General features: G+C 33.0%; 2 long non-coding RNA genes across 2 annotated transcripts; both read left to right on the forward strand.

The window, feature by feature from the left end:
- The first annotated feature begins 9,172 nt into the window (after positions 1–9,172).
- On the forward strand, positions 9,173–12,283 carry LOC125495986 (uncharacterized). The gene is made up of 2 exons (XR_007272533.1): positions 9,173–9,367; positions 11,904–12,283. It is a non-coding gene; the product is annotated as an uncharacterized LOC125495986 (long non-coding RNA).
- A 218-nt stretch (positions 12,284–12,501) lies between these two features.
- On the forward strand, positions 12,502–15,788 carry LOC104888859 (uncharacterized). The gene is made up of 2 exons (XR_789493.4): positions 12,502–13,305; positions 15,444–15,788. It is a non-coding gene; the product is annotated as an uncharacterized LOC104888859 (long non-coding RNA).
- Positions 15,789–22,215: the final 6,427 nt, after the last annotated feature.

A 22,215-nucleotide genomic window follows, 5' to 3' on the forward strand; every position in this document is an offset into this window, starting at 1 on the left:
CAAAATGATATGAAATAAATGACAAAATGAGATGAGATTCATGTCATTATTTGTATAATCCATGTCATTCTTGTTGAAGTCTATGTCTTTATGATTTAACATATTACACAATAAGTTATGATTTAACATGTTACACCCAAGACATACTCAATACAATTATGTTAAATGAATAAATATTTTGAAAATTTTATTGGGGGTGGGGAGAATATTATCATTAAAAAACTTGAAATATAGTGATTTGTTTCATTGGATTTTTTTATTCTCGTTTTATATATCTTCACCAATAGTCCATTTTTAAAGAGACGGTCTCACATTATTGTTGACGTGAGACTAGTTGATGTCATGCTGACATCACACACGTGCATCAAACCAACAGCGAAATTAGTTAAGCGGTTGGACTATTAGTTATGCTAACCTTAAATTGCTTCTGGATGAATTAGTTAAGCGGTGAAATATATATAAGTTAAGCATTGAATTATATTAGCTAAGCATTGAAGTATATTAGTTATATCATAGAAACCAAATTATAACGCATTTTACTAATAACTAATAACTAAAAACCATAATTATTAACCTTACAAATATAACCATTAATTCAGAACCATAACTATAACTAATAATATGAACTATAACTAATAACGTGTAAACAATTACTAATAACTAAAAACAATGCCTATTAACCTTACAAATATAATCATTAATCCAGAATCATAAGTATATTATTACATGAAAGTTATAACTAATAACCCCTAAACAATAACTAATAACTAAAAACCACAACTATTAACCTTACAAATATAACTAATTACCCAGCTGCATAACTATTTACCTGAAACGATAACTAATCACCAGAAAAGCATAACTATTGACCTGAAAAAAAAATGTAACTTTCTACCTAAAAGTTGTAACTCATTATAAGAGATTCATTAGAGTTTAGACCCATTGATAGAGGGAAACAAAGAACTTTGAGAACTTCTCATTATCAAGATTGAAGAAGTCGTGAAAAAGGACTATAGTTGAAAGTTTCATATGTTCAAAAAAGAAAAGAAAGAGATGTAGGCTTCAGAAAGAAATGGAAGTTGGGTGGAGGAGAAATAAATGACAGTGCACAAGAGAGATAAAGGGGTTGAGGAGAGAGAAACACGAGTTGGTAGAAGAGAGGGACATAGGAAATAGAAATTAGAATTGGCACAGGAGAGAGAAAATATAAATTGAGGGGGAAATTAGATGGTTTTACTAGCATAACTAATAGGTCCGAGCGCTTAACTAATATAATTCAACGCTTAACTAATATACTTCAGTGCTTAACTAATCCAATCAGAAAAATTTTAAGGTTAACATAACTAATAGGTTCAAGCGCTTAACTAATACCACTGCTGTTATGATGCACGCGTGTGATGTTAGCATGACATCAGTTGCTCTCATGTTAACACTAATGTGAGACCGTTTATAAAAATTTGTGCTTAACCAATACTCTCTCTGTTTTTTATCTTTCTCACCTTCTTGTGCGCGTCTCCCAATGCATATCTTTTAACTTAGATATTTTTCATTATATATCATTAAAAATTATAACGATTGAATATTAATAAAGTACTAATTGAGATGAATCAAACAAGATCCCACATAACTATATTTTTTCTTATAAAATTGAAATTTTTTGAGAAGGTTTCGTCTAAATATGAACAGTGTCAAGATTTCATGTGAGAAGGATAAAGAACGGAGGGAGTATACTTGAAGAAACTGAGAGTACATCTATAATAAAATAATGAAAACTAATTAATGTATAGATAATCTAATTATTGTGGTGTAATTTTGAAATTAGTGTCTTTATGCATCTAGTTCAGCACGTAAATTTTCATACTAGCGAGGGTACTAAAGAGTAATAATGCTATTTGTTTTTCCGATTAATAAGGAGTTCTATTGACAAACATTCTACTCTTTCATCTTAACTTTTTTATTTACGTCTTGATTTTAACTCATATTCCGGTTTCTTTTATTGATAATTATGGACTTGTAAAGATTATTGAACTGCATAAGCTAATGGAAACATCTTTAAAGATAAGTCTGGTATGATGCTTCTTCCGTTTTTTAATAAGTAACATATATAGATAGAGGGGGGGGGGATATCGAGAAGTTTAGAGAGAGAAAGTTGGGCCACTTATTCCAATAAAATTTGAGTATTGTATATAGTGAGTAGTTGAAACAATTAAATGATGGTAAAGATCTAATAAGTGAGAAGTATCTTCTACTACTTCGAGTTATGTGTCACTTATTATGATATTTCTTTAAAAGGAAAATGTATCACTTCTTAAAAAACGGACGAAGTATATAGATTGTAAATCAATATTTAATGAATATATGATTAAACAAAGTGAGTAAAATTCTTTACAAATTAATAGAACTAAAAGAGTATACATATATTATAAATATTAGTTACTCATGTTGGAGGCTTATCGATTGATCTAGCTAGTATCAAGGGCTAATACAATAATACAGCCATGTTGCATTTGTTTTGGTACTTAGGTTGAGATTTTCAACAAATCATTTTTCATCTTCTTCTCTTTGTTTCTTGCTTATTAAGGAAGATCTTTGATATGTTATTTTTACGAGTCTAGTCTAATTGCTAGATGTTTATAAACATCTAGCAGGGGTAAAATTGTCAATATACATGAAAAAAAGTTATCAGTCAAACAAAAAAGTAATCTCGAAAATTGGGTACTGTCAGAAAATTTCGATGCTAATATATGATGTTCATGCTACTACAACTTGTGTTCGTGTAACTATAACTAGTGTTTATGCAACTAAAAATAGTGTTTATGTATAAACAGATAGTGTTCGTATTTTTTTAATTGGACACTGTCAGAAGATTCCGATGCTAATATACAGTGTTCATGCTACTAGAACTAGTGTTCGTGTAACTATAACTAGTGTTTATGCAACTCACACTAGTGTTTGTGTATAAACAGATAGTGTTCGTATTTTTTTTTTACATATCTAAATAAGAGATAGAGAAGAGTAAAATAAAAATATGATGAAATTATATCAAGATGGATGTCTATTTGTAGAGAATAAAAATATATGAATATTGGTATATTTTTTATTTTTTTCTAAAATATATTTTTGAGATATACAAGTTTAAAAAATTGGAAAAAGTAATTTGTTTGGATAAACAATATAGTGACATGTGTACCACTCACATGTTGCCACATTAATGTTAGATGTTTGGCAAACATCTAGCAATTAGATGTTTATCATTTCTCGTCAAAGATAACCACCTAGTAACTCAGTTACGACATATGCGGCTATCGCCTAAAGTCATAAGTGCGTTTGTTAAAGGGATTTGTTGTCTCCTCATTTCTTTTTAATTTTTATTGTGTCTCATTTAACACTTTACACAACATTTTTTAATCTAAGCAAGTAAGATTATATTAGAATCAGTCAACAGTTACAACCTAACCAATTCAAAACAAGGTGAGTCAACTAGGGGACCTTTTTCACCAAGAACAAGAAACACATATCACACAGGATGGTGAATTCTTTGGTTTTGAAATGATGCCAAACCATTGAACTGTTCTAACAAATAATTAGGTTCGTTATTGTGTTCTTTACTTTTCCTATGTGCAACAAACAAGTCCATTTCAACTATGTTACTCGACACGGATACGGGTGTCGTATCCAAGTAGGGATCGGAGGATCCGACACCCTACTCCAAAAATTTGGCCGACACTCCGACACGGTCAATAGAGTGTCTTGACCAATATTCTAGACACGTCAATGATTGAAAGTGTCGGAAAAAAATTTCCGACACTTTATTTTAATAAAAATAAAATCAATACTAATTTATTTAGAAAATTATAGAATCTATTATACTCTTTTGTTTTTATATTAAACAATATACACTTTTGCTTTAAAGTATGCAGTTTTGCTTTAAAGTATGCACTTTTGCTTTAAAGTAAAAGCCACCTCGGCCCAGATGAGGTGTCAATGTGCAATACAAAGTTTATCAAGATGTGGCACAGCGGCCCATAACAAAAATATCCCATGTCTCTTAATTATTCATCAGAAAGAAAAAAAGCACGTCTCTTCATCTTTGAAGCAAAAGCCTGTCAATTGAGCGCTTCTCTCTGTCGCCGGCAGCCGGCAGTGCTCTCTCTTCATCTCTTCTCATGCACACCATTGTGTGCGGCTTAACCTCTTGAGTAAAAGCCCTAACAAAGTATGAAAAAATTTCGTGTAATTCGACCTCAATTAGCAGATTAAGGGTTTACCCTGTAAACCCTAAATTTCAAATTTTGAAGATAATTCAACAAAACAGGTATATTTTCACCCTTTTCTCTGCGTTTTTCTTCTTACTTTTGTCAAATGGGTGTCCGGTATGCAACACTTTTCCGATACGGGTATCGACGCCCATTTCCAGGCGTGTCGCGCGTCGTGTCGAGTCGACACGTGACACGCGAGATTAAGTAGGGTGTCGGAGTAACGTAGCATTTCAAGACAGAGTTTAATAAAACCCTACTTATGACGATCTAGATATCTCTAAACAAAAGCTGAAGTCTGAAGTGAATAAAGAAAATGAAGATTGTAAATCTTATTAAGTCTTTGTGTAATATTGTGCGTGATAAGTGGGAGGGAAATACTAGACTATTCTTAATAGGGTACCAGTACTCCAGTAGTGTTACATCTTGTTTGGTAGAAGGAATTTGAAAGGAAAAGAAAGGAAGTGGAAGGATTTGTTACTTTCCAATGTTTGGTTCTTAAAAAAAAAAATAAGTGAAAGGAAATGGGAGGAATTGGAAGGAAAGGCTCTTTAATAAAATTTCACTTTTCTTTCCTTTCAAAAGTGGGGGAATTTGGGGGCAAAGAGGAATTTTATACCAAACATGAGAAGTTAAGGTTTTTTTCCTTTCTCTTTCATTCTTTTCTTTTCTCTTCATTTCTTTTCTCTTCTCTTCCTTTCTTTATTAAAAATGAACCAAACACACTGTTAAAGTGCTCCTAATGGTTGCCCTCTTTGTGGGTTATGAGGAGAGAGAGTATAAAAGTAATATTAGTTTATTAGCTAGGAGAGAGAAAAATTCGGCCAAAAATTTGGTTGTGCTCTTATAAATACAAGAAGTAGTTGTAAGTCTAAATAACACTACTAGGTAGAGATGGCAACGAGTCAGATCTGGACCTGATCCAGACCCGGACCTGATCCAGGCCCATTTTTAAACACGAGTTCCAAATCTCGCCCGGATCCAACGAGTCTGAAAAGTTGAATCAGATCCGACAGATCCTACGAATCTCGGTCCAAAATGAGTCCTCCACATTTTATATAATTCTACCTACTTCTTCACAATTCACCAACTTTACTTTCAAATCAACAAACTACCACAAATTCAAATCAACAAATTACCACTAGTTAATAGCATTATCAACAAATTCATAAAAATTATTAAAACAAAAATTCATTGTAAATTGAGAGAACTAAGATGTTGCGGAGGTCATGGGCTAGAATGAGATGAGATAGGGGGGAGGGGGAAGTGAAGAGACGCGAGAAAGAAGGGGTGGCTGGTCGTGCTTTGGCTGGCGGTGGGCTGGCGAGTCATTGTTGGCGGGAGAGAAGGGGAGTGACAGTAGGGCTGTGGTCATGTATGTTTTGCAGGTGGTTGGTGTGGCGGCTGGGCAAGTGGAGTGTGCTGACCAACGAGAGAGGGAAGATGAGGGCGTTGGAGTGCGTTGGTGCCCTCTAGTGGTGGGCAGATCGGAATCCTGGAGCTCTGACCACCTGGTAGATGGAGGAGTTGGAGAATGAGAGACATGGGGTTGATTGGATGTTGGGTTTAGGGTTTATCTGTATTCTTCATTATGGTTAAAAGATAAAATTAGCAAGAAGCACTCCATTTTTTTTAAATAAAAAGGGATCTATGGGTTCGGGTCTCGGGATTAGACCCGGATCCATATTCGTATTTTCACCATAGAATCCAGATCCATCCCTGATACATCGGGTCCAAAATTTTGGGATCCAGGTCGAGTACAAGATCCGTTGACAACCCTATTACCATGTCAAGGAAACAATTCGTTAAAATTGTTAAGTTACCTATTTCAGAATTTACCGTTTTAAATAATTTTCTAATTATTGAAGATGCTTACTTAAAAGTATTTTTGGTAAAATTATGTGCCAACTCAAGGGAATAATAATCATAATTTTTGGGTGATAGATTTCATAATAATATCTTGCTTCATTTATGGAAACTACTTGATTTGCAAGATACTTTTCCATATACTTAGTGTACAAGTTTATTTATCCAAGATTATTCGCCTAGTGGAGGAGGATTATGAGGCTATATCAACGGCTACAGTCGAATATGTGATCAGTTTGCAGGCTGGGGATACCCATAGGTTGTTGGGCCAAATATGTGGAGTCTCCAAGCGCAACGAGTACGTTGTTGTGTCCTCAAGTGGTAAGGGTGTTCATAAAAAATCGAAACTGAAAAATCGTACCAAAAAACCAACTAAATGAGTGGTAATCATACCGATAAAAAATATTTTAATGGTACGGTTACGGAAACGATAAAAGTAAAGGTTAAACGATACGATTACGATTATGATTTTTGATTGAATGGTTAACCGAAATATATTTTTTCTCTATTTAATTATTGTGAAACATTTTCCAACAATTACATTAAGTCTAGTATCTATTAATAAGTTACAACAATTAGAGGAAGTACGTGATTATCTAGAAACTCTAGTACTAACAGAAACAATATAGTTAAGAAATGTAGTGAATTCTTCGTGTTAGTTATGTTTTTCAATGGATTTATCCATTTTATGTTATTATCCACTTTATGATACATTTTGTATTAGAATAAATATAATATTAAAGTATATGAACAACAAAATAGAAAATATGTATGTACATTAAGTAAAATATAATAGTATAATTTAAATAGTGATCAATGGTTAAAAACCGTACTGAAGAGTGTTTAAATAGTTGGAAGTAGTGTTACGAGCAGTGATCTCTTGAAAAGTTTCTGAGGGTGTAAATGAGTAAGGACAAAATGCGCTGAAATAACTTGTGTTGGTTATAGGTTCGACTCTGTTAAGGGTCGGGATGTGACAATTAGTGGAGGTTGTAGGAAGAAGTTTATTACCCCACAAGTGGTGGAACACTTGCAACCACAATTAGTCAAACAAATTTCTGTTTGGTCAAATAGTCAAAAAAATTTCTGTTGAAAACATATTGCTGCGGTTTTCGGCCGAAACCGCAGCAATATGGTTATTTTATATTTTTTCTTTTCTTTTTACGTGATATATTGCTGCGTATGGGTAAAACCGCAGCAATATCACCGCATCAACAAACAATTATTCTACTAGTGCAACTTTGTGATTTTATGTATAGTCCATGCAATAATAGTCTTATAAAAGTGGTGCATGTGGCTAGACATGGTTCGTAAAACCAATTATAGTGTTGCGGTTCTAATATAAGTGATCCTTTTAGGATAAATGCTCCTACATGATTTTTTTATATATATACTTCCTTCGTTTCTTTTTACTTGCATCACTTTCCTTTTCGGGATATGTCATAATACTTGCAACCAAGTCATTTTAATTATAACCCAAACCCACATTAATCTACCCTAACAATTCCCTCCAAAATTAACCCCTCCCATTGATTCTTATCTGTCTGGCAACATATTTCCCTAAATAAATGACTTCTAGAGAACTCTTTTGGATCATTTATGATCCATCTCCCCAATTGTTCATCATTTATTGTCGGCTTTCCTTATCTCCCAACTGTTCTTCACAATCAACCTTTATCTCTTTGTGACCCTTGAAAACCCCTTATTCTCTCTCCTCAGTTAGACCCTCCTTCTTGAGTTCTCACAATTTCTCTCTCTAAATTCTTACGAAATTAACTAATTTTTCGGTAAAAACTTGGCTTCTACGAGTGGATCTGACTTTTGCTGGTTACTTATGGTTATTTCATGAGATTTGTTGTCGAAATCGCATACTGTTCTAGCGATTTCTAGGGTTTGTGATTTTCTCTCTATCAGAATTGTGGGTCGCTTGGTTTCTTTGAAGATTTATCTGCAAATCGCATACAGTAGTGTATTGTTGAGAGATGGAATATGGATTGCACGTCACAAACAAGATCGCACTGAGTACATGCTTCGATGGTTTGTGAAGAAACAACCGCTACTGAGTTTACAAGAGGATCAGAAATTGAGACATAAGGTATCTTGCATAGGGAATTCCGTATATTTCTAATGTTTCTATAGTAATTTGTCACTTGATGAATTTTACAGTTGGTGGAGTTTTGGTGTCTTCGGGTAGTGTTACTTTAACACATGGCTCTAGTTTATGTAGGATTGTATTTTGTCATCATCTTATCATTAAGCGAGAAACATCTGATTAATTTTTAAAATGTGGAGCCTTACTAAAATAAGTTAATTTACTAACAAGAGAGTAGTTACATTCCCCTGTAGTTAATTTACTTAGATGTGTTTAAGTTGATGTTGCTCCTCTCTTTTTGGGGGGGTTTTGTGAGAAAAGAATAGTATGGTCACCGGAGTTTAAGTTTGTCAAACATGGATAGTGTAAGCAATTCTTAAACATTGATGTATAGACCTCCCCTAAATAGCCTTTTTAAAGTTCTAAGCTTTAATTCCCTTTAAATAGCCTTTGTTTTTTGTGTAGCATGAATTTCTTATTTATCACACTTTCAGGGAATTATATTTAGCAATTTATTAGTGGTTCAATTTGTGCTTGAACATGAGTTCAAACACACCTTCTTGGATGTTGGGATCGATGGGATCAATTGGATCATTTGTACCGTTTACTGGTGCCAAAGCATGGCTTGATTCAGATGATCCCCTACTTGCTTGGCCTGAAACCCCATTTTCTCAAAAGATACAAGAGGAACAAGAGGCTGAATATGATGACTTCACCAATCCATATGCCTGGGTTGAATCAGGGAACTTCCCTTCTCTGATTCAACCTCAATTTGTCGAAGAAGACTTGGTTGTTCCTGACTCTCCTACTCTTTTGATTGAAAAAGGAGATGCACAATGGCTTAAAAAAACACCCACATTCTGCCAGGAGATTGGCTAAAATTAATGAAAGAAGATTGTTGGCCTTAGTCCCTCCTGAAAGTCAATTTAAAGAGGACCCTAACACTTCTGTGATCTGATTGAAAAGAAGGTTATAAACATTGTTTCTCATTTCAATACATTATCTTTCTCATTTCATTACATTATCTATGCATTTCATACATTAATATCTTTCTTGGCCTTACATTGTCAGAAGGAAGATTATTGTTGGCCTTACATTATCAGAAGGCGAAAGCAAAACTGAAGTGCTATACTAATTGGTGATATCTTTTTTGGTAAACTTTCTCCTGTTTTTAGTGATGTGCTATTCTACTTGGTGATGTGCTATTCTACTTGGTGATGTGCTATTCTGTTTTAGCAAACATAAAGGGATTAGCAAACATAATTTACTCTTCGTTTACACATATGCAAACAAATTTACTCTTTGTTTACACATATGCAAACAAATTTACTCTTTGTTTAGTTTCTCATAGTTAATATGCAAATTTACTGCGAGACAAATGTCCTTACTCTTTGTTTAGTTTCTCATAGTTAATAGCAAATTAAACATATAATCTAGTTATACCCAAAAACGCAAAACATAATTAAAGTAGATAGTACCATAATGGATCATACATACTTGTTACAAAAAAAGTAATTCACCAAAATGTTGCATGGTCAGTGCTCAGATCCCCTGTTTTCAAGCTGCTAAGTCACCTGTTGGATTAGTGACTATCCCTACATTCAAAAGAGCAATTGTGTCATCCACCAACTCTTGAGACACTTCAACAAAAGTTGGGAGTTGACCCATGTTGTCAAGCTTTTTTTTCCCCTTGTGTGGATTTTTGTAGTTATTTCCCCCTTCAACCTTCAACACTTCGAGCATGACATACATGAAATGCAGCCAAGTGTAATTGATTGTCTTAGGATCATAAGCATCATATGCAGCTTGAACACTTTTGACCAGTTCTTCTATTGTTTCTGGAAAATCAGTGTGTTGTATGGACTGTATGGCTTTAAAAAAACCTAAGTCTAAGAGGTTTAGGTCAGGGGACTGTGGGGGTTGGTAAACCAAGAGAATGTCAAAACCATCTGTACTAGCTGCTTGTAGGAAAGCTTCATCATCTGGTTTAATATGAGGCCTTGCATTGTCCTGTTGTATCCATATTTGTTTGCATCCAAACTCGGGCCAATTTGATTTAATTGCTGGCAATAGAACTTGAATAATCATATCCCTGATGACATCTTTTGTTATGCTCTGTTTTGCTCTCAATTCTCGTGTCCCCCTGTCCCTGTTAATGCTGTTCCTTTGAGTTATGTAGTCTTCCACAAAAGGGAATATCCCTATTTTACCATCAAATAATACATGACCTAATTGTGAAATTATTGGTCTAGCAATTCCTCCCATGAACATAACTTTAGGAATGAAACTCTTTGATTGGCATGCCCTGTACGAGTCAGCTTCTTCTGACAACAAGTAGAATCGTTGTGTGATTTTTGACATGAAAAACCACTTCTCATCAATGTGTACGACATTATATAGTAAATCAAATATGGGCCCCTGAGTCACAGTTTTTGGAATAATTAGCCCCAAAATGAATTTCATCCTCTGAATCTTGTGGCTTGCTATTAGTTTGGGTTTTATTGAGTTTGTATATGTGATCTGAGTATACCCTTCTTTATAGCCTATACACAGTACTTAGGCTAACTTCAAGGGCAACTGCAAAGGTGATATGAATGCACAACTAGGATAGTTGAACACTCAAAAGTTTCGAACACCACAATGAATTTTGGATATGAAAACTAAAATAAACACTCCTGAATATTTTAGTTAACTCTTAATCTCACTCAAACCACTCCTGGAATTAAGTAGATTAAACACTAGTTAATTAACACTCCTGAGAATTAAATAGTGGACGAAAATAATTGTAAAGGCACAATTAAAATCAATAACAAAGGTTTTTGTCTAAATCATTCATGCTCTTGTAAGGTAGCATGACATGTTTATTTATAATGACAAGAATCAACTTGCCCTCCAATCAACCAAGCCATTCGGCCAACATAGAGTATTTTAGGAAAGATTTCTCCCTTGATTCTAGCCTAGAATCTAGCTAGAACTTAAGGAAACAAAAGCTTTAAGGAAAGATAGCAAATCTTTCCTTAATTACATGATTCACACGCCTATTCCACACGCCTAACATCCTTGTATGCTAAGGCATCTCTTTCCTAAAATACAACCATGATATTAAGGCTAAGAAATCCGAAATTCTACTAGTATTTTCGGACTTATTGAAGATTTAACAACTCAACTACTTTAACTAACATTTTAACTAATAATGACACTAAGTTAAAATGCTAACTAATCTTCTTCTTCGAGCCAAGTGACACATGATACAAATGCATTGTTGTTCTTCAAATTGAATCCCATGTGTTCCATAAGAAGTGAAATTGGCTCTACTTGACTTGATGCCTTTGGATCCGCATCAAAAGGACCTTAGTGTGGTTCTCTGTCTAAGTGGCACAGCCCTCAATACCTCATCATCTGTAATCATAGATTTTCTACCACAATTCCCTTTCTTATGGCGCACATTAACAAGAAGTCCCTGTTGCTTTTGTTTTTTTGCTTCATTCCAAATTCTGAAAATTGTAGTCCTATGTTTGTGATATTTTAAAGCCATTTCTTTAATCAAGCCTCTAGGCAATACAAAGTTTTCTGCCTCAGAAAAAGGGTGACAACTAGTTGTTGCCTGAGTTCATTTACTAGAACAGGTTTTTTATTGCCTATCTAATTTGGTTCTAAGATTTGATTTTGTGTTTCATCTTCATTGTCAGAGTCAGAAAGATACCAAGCATTTTCTTCATCCTCATCGTCGTAGTTGTTCATGGCCTCCTGAAGATGCAGCAGTTCCCCCACACTGATTTCTTCATCCAATCTCCAAGTGTTCAGACAATTTTCTTCCATTTCCAGCAGCTCATCCATGGAGATATCAAAATCGTCATTGTGACAATGTGTACCATTATCCATTAGTGTACCAAAGTGAGAGTGTGTGTTGTGTAAGTGAGTCTGAGAAAGTAGGAGAGTTTTTTTTTTTGTAATATTGTAAACAATCTACTGTTGGAGAGAGGACCTGCTTCATCTTTTATAAGTAAAAAATTTGTAAATGGTTGACTTTTAGGTTTTGGTGGGAAATAAAAAAAAACCCAAAATTTCAGCTTGGAGGGAAATTTAAAATTCCCCACCTCAGTTGTACTTTCACGTGATTAATTCTTCAACATGGGACCAACTCCCTTCTACTTTTCTCTTTAATCCTCTTCTAATAAAGTAACCCCACACACTCTCTCTCTTCTCTTTCTTAAATACCGTGCAAACCTCTTGGTTGCAAGTAAAAAGAAGCGGAGGAAGTATAAGGTAAGTAGTTGTAACAACCCAGATTTTTAAGAGTGTTCTAATTATTATTATTATCCAAAATTATAGATGTTAGATCTTTTTATTATATTTATGTTGGAATATGAAGTTTATATTTTAATTAGCGATATTTTAGTAGTTTATTATTGTTGATATTATATGTTAATTCAACAATACTTTGGAAGTGTTTAATCTACAAGTATATTTCGGAAAACGATTTTGAATAACTTGGAGTTCAAAAGGATAATATCGTTATATGTTAGTTTATCGTAGTTAGAAACATTTACAGTATTAAGTTAGTAAGTCGTGTTGTATTTTAGATGTGAATAGAAAAGAAAACCCGAAAATCATATACACCACCCCTTGTTGTTTTAGTCGGTCAATAAACCAAAGGCCCCCATGTCGTTTAATTGAAAAACCCCAAAACCCCCATGTGTGTTTCATTTTTCCCAAAACCCCAAAGTCCTCATCCCCTGTTTCCTTCGTCTCCCTCTGTTTGAATTCCCCCATCCTCATCGGAGCTTCTCGCCGCCGCAAGCTAGCGGCGCTATTTTATGCTTTCCCTCTCTCCTCTACTCAGTTAGTTGTTGTTGCGAATTGGCGGTTTTGCCGCCGTGGTTGTCTGCTCCTCCACTGCCCAGCTGTCGTGGTGGTGTTGTGTTGTTGATGTTGGGTTGTTGTTTGCTAGTCTCCACCGGTTGTCTCTCTCTCTCCTCTGATTTCTATTGCGTGTTGTTGCTGGTGCGTCGGTGCTGCTGCCGACACAGTCCCGCAATGCTGCTGCCGCCACTGTCGCGGTGTTGCAGCTCAATTCTAGCCACCAGTGAGGTGCCACACTCTAACTCTCCTTTCTCCTTAGATTTATATAATATTGTTTAGGTTTTTAGAATATTTGTTTGTTCATATGTGAAATGAATTGAGCTACAAAACATACTTCGTTAGTTATCATTTTAGATGTGAGTTGAATTAATTTTGTAGACTCTGATTCAATATTACAAGTTCTAGGAACCTAACGCTTTATGATATCAGAATTGGCTTTGAACTATGGACAATTGATTGAGTTGTTGAATAAATTATTAGAACTAATAGATATCTAAAGGACTATACTTTATTTAGTTGCCTTATAAAATTTAAGATAGAAATGTTAGGACTAACCTATCATTAAAACTATTATGCATAGTAATTCTCGTGACTTGATTGTACATAGTAGACCTTAGAAATGGTAAATCTTTCAATATATATACCATGCAAAATTTTAGTTAGAACTTAAGATTATGGATTCATGAACTATTTTGATCCTTAACTAGCCTTAATGAGATGTTGAGTTACTAGTTGAAAGTTCTTATTGAATTGGTTAAAGAGTTACTATAGGGAGATGTGTTTTGTGAGATTTAGAGTATGTAAAGTATATTATTAAAATTTACAAGTTTATGAGTTTGTTATATTTTGAGTTATGAACCATGATATTATTTGGATACATCGACTTACTTGAACTATAAATGAAAAGTATGGAATTAAGTTGTATTCGTTTATTGTAGTTGTAAATCATCTTAATTTCTAACTGTTGGAATGGACATGGAATCATTTGAAATTGATTTGTTCTCAAACTCATGGTTTAATTGTAATGAAATTACATGAATCCTATAAACTAATTTACTTGTCAAGGTGGATATGAAACTTAGTGTAATGAATTGCTGATGGTCATTCCCTATGTTACTTGAAATGGATATGAACTTGTATATGATTGATATGGATTGAAGTATATCGTATGTACTACCCTGATATAAAATGTATTGGTTCATTCGTGTGATTGTAGAATCATTGATGATATCGACGTGGATATGGATTGGTATAGAATTGTTTTCGATTGAAATGCATAGTATGAACTACAATGTTATTGAATGGATCGATCAACTTGTGTGATTCTTGAATCTTGATAATATTGTTTGATTTGATCGATACATAATTAGGTTGTTGGTTATTTGATCATTGTGAAAGAAAGATTACACCTTTGTTCTTCTTGATTTCTTAAAAGATATTAATTGTGGAAAATAAAAGATTACATGGACTAACTATTGAGAATATAGATGTTTTGTTATATTATCTTCGCCCGAATTGGCAAGATATTGGATTGATTGATACTCGCCGCATGTGGCAAGATACTAAACCGTCCTTTTCTCTAGCGTGGCCGGCCGGGGCTCCCGGGTCACATAAAAGCTTGAGTTGAGGGGTGTGCACACTATAGGTTATTGGCCATTGATATTATTGGTAAACCGGCCGGGGCTCCCGGGTTTACATTATTATAGACCGGCCGGGACTCCCGGGTCTATCATTTGCTATTTAGTGGGTCGCCCGGGGCTCCCGGATCCACTCTGACTTTGTCTTTGGATTATTTGATAACTCTTGTTTGATGAAATGATCTTTGAACTTGATAATAATTGATATTTATTCCACGTCTCGTATTTGATTATCAAAGATGAATTACTCGTGATTATGGACTCGATGAATCCATTATTAATATATTAGGATACTCAAACGTCGTGAACATGCTACTCGATTACATTGTGATTTCGGTGATGAAACTTATTGGTAACTCTATTTGACTATATTCTTGTCTAATGATTTATATGGTTATTTTACTTATCATGACTATGTAATTTGTTTTGGAACTTGATGATTACGAGCATTGAATATAATTAATGTAACTTCGAAATACGAAATCCTTTGGCTTTGAATGGATATAGATTGACATAGAAAGTTTATAAAAGGGAAACTTTATATAAGAATATAATGAGAATTTGAGTAGTACTTTTATCTTTTGAAGTATATATCTTGATGTTTTCTAGTTTTGCTTAAGGTGGAGTGTTGGTACTCAGCTTTTGCTGACGTGTGTTTTGTTTGTGTTGTTCTTTCCCGTGTGGGGTTGAACCTGTAATGATCCATATACTTTGTATAATGGTGAGCAGTTGATACTAGAGCAGGTTTCTTGTTGGATTCGCGAAGTTTAAGGTGAGGATGGAAATTCATAGAGGAACTTTATATTCGAAAACTTACAAATGTAAATTGTACTTGGGTTTAAATATGTATTAGTTATATTAGTCTTGTTGAGGTTTCGATTGAAGATTTCTTTAATTAGTTTGTGATACTGATTAGTGCCATTGGGTTTGATTCCCTCTTGAGGTTGTTTCCGCAAAAGCGTTGTCGGTTTTAGGATTTGAGATGGAGAATATTATATTTTATTGAGTTTGTAAACAGGTTTAAATTATTTCCCACTTTGGGTTGTCCAATTTTCAGAGGAAATGCTATCGAAAGTTCGAGTCAAATTAGGAGATTATTTTATTAAGATTTGTATTAATTATGATTGAGGATCGGGGCGTTACAGTAGTGACTTTCAAAACAAATGTGCACCTTACCTATTGATACCAATGCCTTAAAACCTTAGAATACATGCAACAGACCACAAACGGCCCAACACAATCAACAAAATTTTCTATCCACTAATTACATATGGCACTACACTTCTTAGGCGAGCAAAATTTGACTATAGTTGGCTATATGTATTGGATATGTGCAAGTGTGCAACAATACCATCTACCCTATACACCTTAGAATGCCAAAAAAAGCATCATTCCTGGCTAAAGATGCCAGTAGTAATGGACTTTATCCGGATCCGTGGATCCAAATTCATTAGTTATGGATCTGGATCTTCAAATTTTGGACCCTATGGATCTAGATATGATCTGGATCCTCTTTGGAAAAAACGGATTTAGACCGAGCCCTAAATAATTACCCAAATCCAGATTCGTTTACCCGTTTTTATAATATTATTATTATTTAATATTATAATATTAGTTATTACACGTAATAACGGATTTTTTCTTGAATTTCGAATTATTGTTCTAATTAATGTGCAATTTATTGGAATATTGAGTTCAAAAAATCGATTAATAATTGTTAATCTTTCAGAAATAGTTGATTAATCTATAGTTTGATAATTAAATAGTAGTAAATGGTTGCAATGATTATTTTTCAGAAATTAAATGTGATTTTTGGTTGATATTAGATGACTTTATTGTTAAAACTCTGTAATTATTGTGAAAAAGTAGTGTGGTTTGAAAAAAATAGACAAAGATCCGTTTAGGACTCGGATCCATAGGATCCATACGGATCTGGATCCTCATTCTTATTACCCAATGGATCCGGATAGGATCTAGATCCTAGAGGATTCTATCCAGATCCTATCCATTGTCATCTCTATTCGTGGCTATTCAGATGTGATAAACTGTCGTAGGAACAACTGTAAGCATCATACCCTTCCTAGTAGAGTAGTAGGGGTGTAAGTTAGGTTTTTGGTTTAGTTTTAGGTTAACATCAAACCAAACCAATATAAATTCGATTTTGATATTTTCAATCCAAATCCAAACCGGAATTTGACTCAATCCAAACCAAACCAAAATCTGAAATCAAAAACCAAACCAAATCGTTTTTTTTAATATTTCAAAATCTAAACAAAACCAAACCGAAATTAAACCAAATTTTTTGGTAAAAATAACAAATTTTAAAAAAAATTAAACACCGAAAAAATTAACAAAAAATAACAGAGAGCGAATTCGTCAGTGATATCAATTTCGTATTTTCGTAACTATTATTAAAAAAACACTACAAAAAAATAAAAGAGAGTAACAATAACATAGGAGACATTAAGTTTTCATAATTATCGATCATAATTGTAAAAATTCGCTATTATTTTATCTAACCTTCAAATGACGAAATAATGAAAAGACATGAAAGTCCCTAATTTAAGTGTTTTATGTCATTCTTCTTCAACCGCGAGAAGAGAGAGAGAAATAGAAGAGTTGGATTCTGCTGAGTGCGTCGACCTTCTTCAATGGCGGAGCAACTCTATAACCGAGTGAGAGAAAAGTATTTAGGAGAGAGAGAAGAGAAACGGCGTGCGTGAGACTTGAGAGTGACTGACTAGTAGTTAGTCCTAACTCCTACGACCCGTTTGATAGTCGTTAATAAAATGCGGTAATGGGAATGATTTTTAAGTGAAATTTAATAGGGAAGTACCTTTAAAATATCCATGGGAGGCATTTTTTCTCCATTGGTAAGGAATCTCACTCCTAAACTTATGTTTTTGTCTCCAAGGAAAAGCAATATTCGTTACCACTCATTACCACCTACAAGGTGGTATTGGATGGGAATGAAAATTCAAGAAGGAAAGTGGACACTTTAAGATAAATTAGCATTACCATGGAAATGAACAATAATATTTTTCACAAATTTACATATAAATTCATTCTCATTACCATCATTTAGAACCAACTACCAAACGGACCGCTAGGATTAAAACTTAGGACGTGCGTGAGAGTGGGTTACTTTTATTAGATTGTGGGCTTCGGGTTTATGAGTTTTAATATTTAAACCAATCCATGTAATGTAACCATATTGATAGAGTCCTATTCATGTATGGCTGCATTTGTATATTTCGATTTTCTAAGATCAAAATCAAACCAAATAGAAAAATCGAAAAAATAAGTAAATTTTTGAGTCCAAACCAAACCAAACCAAATTATTGAAACACACATTTTTACCCAAAATAATGAAGAGGTCATGTGTTCGATTGTTGAAACACACATTTTTATGGTTTAATGTATCATTTGATTGTGTGGAGGACGGGAGAGTACATGTGGCAGCATGACATTATTTTGTCTTGGGTTATATATATACATATATGTATATATATATACATATGTATATATACATATGTATATATATATATATATGTATATATATGTATATATATATATACATATACATATATATATATACATATGTATATATATATGTATATACATATATATATATATATATACATATATATATATACATATGTATATATACATATGTATATATGTATATATACATATATACATATGTATATATATATATATATACATACATATATGTATATGTATATATACATATATGTATATGTATATATACATATATGTATATGTATATATACATATATGTATATGTATATATACATATATGTATATGTACATATACATATATGTATATATACATATATACATATGTATATATACATATATGTATATATACATATGTATATATGTATATATACATATATATATATGTATATATACATATAATATATATATATATATACATATATATATTATATATACATATATATATATATATATACATATATATATAATATATATATAATATATATATATATATATATATAAGTGAGTTCATATGAGAATGCATACTTAGATGAGAAATGAGAATGAATTTTACGTATTATAACTCTTATGACTAAGTGATGTAACTCTAATAAAAAAAGTAATGTAACTCCAAAAAATAAGAATATTAGAAAAAAAAAATTCAAATTTTTTTTTTTTTGGGTTCAAAATTTTTTAGAGGGGTATAACTCTAATGAACAAGTATATATTGTAACTCTAATCCAATCGTGTGGTTGAGATTCATTTTCATCTCTTATGTAAGAAGTATTCTCATGTGATCTGCTCCTTACATGAGAAATGAGAATCTCAACCACACGTGACACAACTGGATTAGAGTTATAACAGTTGTTTATTAGAGTTATACCCCCTTAAAAATTTTGAGCCCAAAAATTTATTATTTTTTTCTAATATTTTTTTTTTGGAATTACATCACTTTTTCATTATAGTTACATCACTTATTCATAAGAGTTAGATCGTGTAAAATTCATTCTCATTTCTCATGTAAGTATGCATTCTCATATGAACTCACTTGTGGTCGTTTAAGTTTATTCGAGCTCGAGAAGAATTTTGACCAAATGTTAAACGAGCCGAGCTCAAACCATTCACGAGCAAGCTTGATTCTTTATCACCTCTAATTTTTCTGTTTTCTTTGTTTTTCCTTTTTTAATTTTTGAGATTTATAGGTTTTCTTTTTACAATGAAACTATTAACTTATTACTGTGTGATATCAAGGTTAGTTTATTTATGTATATATATAAATATATAAGTTTTCTATATAAAAGATTAATCGAGCTTGTTTACGAGTTTTCAAGCCGAGTTTTGCCTAACTCAACTCGACTCGTTAATGTCTCAAGCCGAGTCTGAATCCGAGTTGAGTTTTGACCGAGCCGATCCTTAAGTGTTCGCAAACAGGTCAAGCTTATTATCAACATTAACCATCACTACGTATTAGACTTTTATACTATCCATTGTTCTACTTCAATCATATGTTTTAAGCAACATATTACACGAATGTTTTTAATTTAAAGATGACTAAACTTTGCGCTACCTTGTACAGGATCCGACTCAGAGTCCCATGCGTTTGGAAGGAGGGAGGAATGATAAGGGGAATTCTCCACCAACTGTCCCTCCCTTAGTTGTGGACTGTGGACGTGATAGTGGATTGGAACTGAAAATTAGAAACATATAATATAAAACAAATGGGTGGCATTGATTAATTATGGCTTAATTTTAGCAATGAATGGATCCCTAAACGTGTACAACTAGGATATTTGGTTTGCTATTTTACGTATAATTAGTCATGTGATAGGATTTATTACAAACCTTACACATTCATCTTGTTAAGCTTTATCTACATTGTCTACATATACTTTTCCCATTTGTCTACATGGTTAAGCTTTATTCACTGTTCTACTTCAATCATATGTTTTAAGCAACATATTTCACTAATGTTTTGAACAACCTTTAAGCTGTCTTCACACGGATTTGCAGGTCCAAACACTTGAAAGGAGGGGAAATGAAAGGGGAACCCTCCTCCTAGTGTTCCTCTCTTGATGGTATTCGAACCCCTAATCTTGAGATTATGAGGTGGAATTATCACTAAAGTGAACCAAGCCAAGCTTGGTATTTAACGAATGTTATTATATACTTCCTTTGTTTTTTAATTGCACCATTTCGTTTTTCACTTTCGTCGAGACGTTTCTTTGAACGTCAATATTTCTAATTGTGTACAAGTAAAAATTATATAAAAAAATGATATTTGGGATCTTAGAATTAAGATGATACTAATAAGATTTCAATTGATTTTTTTTTATATATATACAATGATGCGAGATAATTTAACAAAGTTGGTTGATAAATAGTGTCAAAAACGAAATGATGTAATTAAGAAAAACATAAAAAGTATGCAAAAGTTATGAGGTTTGTCAATATTAGTATATCTACACAATATAAACTTTTTATACCTTTTAACAATAAATAATTGAATATATCTACGGTCATAGCTATTTTGATAAGCAATTTTCCTAGAGTAGAAGAAGCAATAGTTTGAATTTTCTTTCCTAATACTATACGTCCCATGTCATATGACGTCGCAATTTTGTAAATATATTGAGGAAGCAATTCTTTTGACTATGACTTTTAAGATCCCTTGAAAATACAAGTTGAAGCCGCAAGTTCTAGCAAATTGGCGGCTCAACATGTCCCATAAGGCATAAGGCCATGGCATGGGCAGCCATCAGCTGAAGAAATGTTAGTCATTAACCACGTCATCTGTTCATCTCCTAGCTGGATCCCATGGCCCATGGGACACGCCTCATAAATCTCCCATGGAGTAAGGAGGGTTTTATGCTTTTTTTTTAAAAAAAAAAATCTTCAATTGTGAATTCCTTTTAAAAATAATAATTTCTATGTTCTACTTTGAGAAAAAATTACAACTCACAAGCGAATCTTCTTAATGCCAACTTGAAAAAAGATTAGAGAAATAACGGAATTTTATAGTACACCTAAGGGCTTGTTCTTCCCAATTTATTTTTAAATCAGTTCAGTTCAATTACAATCAGTTCATTTCAGTTGTTTTATGCCGAAGAGAACATGCCTATAATCTAACAAATGATAGATGATACTTTTGGGTGCGGATGAAGTTTTTTTCAGCTTACTTCCAATCGTAAGGACCACATGATAAACTAAAACCTTAGATGATAAATTTGTACTCTTAGAGAAGCTAACATGACGACTAATGTTATAACGAATGCTAAATTGCGACTGATGTTGTTTAAAAAGGGAAATTTACAAGAATTGTTCATACTATCGGCCTTCTAAACCATACTTTGATGTCCGTGGGTTATCTTGAAAAAACAACGTCCATGGTTGAGATTATTATGCCATAATAAATAATTGGTAATATTATAAAAAGACCAGTCATAATTAAATTTATTACCATAAATAGCAAAACATAACAAAATAACATTATTAAAGAGAACAATAGTTCCACATGTTGGTAATCTTTTTTTCCATATTACTGTTTTAATTAAAGAGAATAAGAGTTTCTTACCCCATGTGAAGAGTATTCTTATAAGCTGAGTTTTTGGTTGTAAATGAGCTTGGTTTGATAAATAAGCATCATAACTTCATCTGTTTTTTAATTAAGGATTGAAACAACTTTTTAAATAACTATCAAAACCAACATCAAAAGTAACAAATACAAAATGAAGCAAGCCGCAATGCCGCATAAAGTACAAACTACAAACCATATACTAGAAGTTCAAATATCTTCAACTTAAAAAGGAAACACCCACCAACTAGTATATAAGCAATTTTGTATACTGAATTCTAACGAGTCGAACACAAAGGTATACAAATTTAGCTATTTGCTTGTTAGACTTATTGAACAAGCTTTGATTGAGCTTGATTGCTAGTCATATCACAAGGGGCTGGCGACAGACCAGCTTACTGGCGGCGC

The sequence above is a fragment of the Beta vulgaris genome, chromosome 3 (genome assembly GCF_026745355.1).
Source record: "Beta vulgaris subsp. vulgaris cultivar EL10 chromosome 3, EL10.2, whole genome shotgun sequence".
In the NCBI taxonomy this organism is placed as follows: domain Eukaryota; kingdom Viridiplantae; phylum Streptophyta; class Magnoliopsida; order Caryophyllales; family Amaranthaceae; genus Beta; species Beta vulgaris.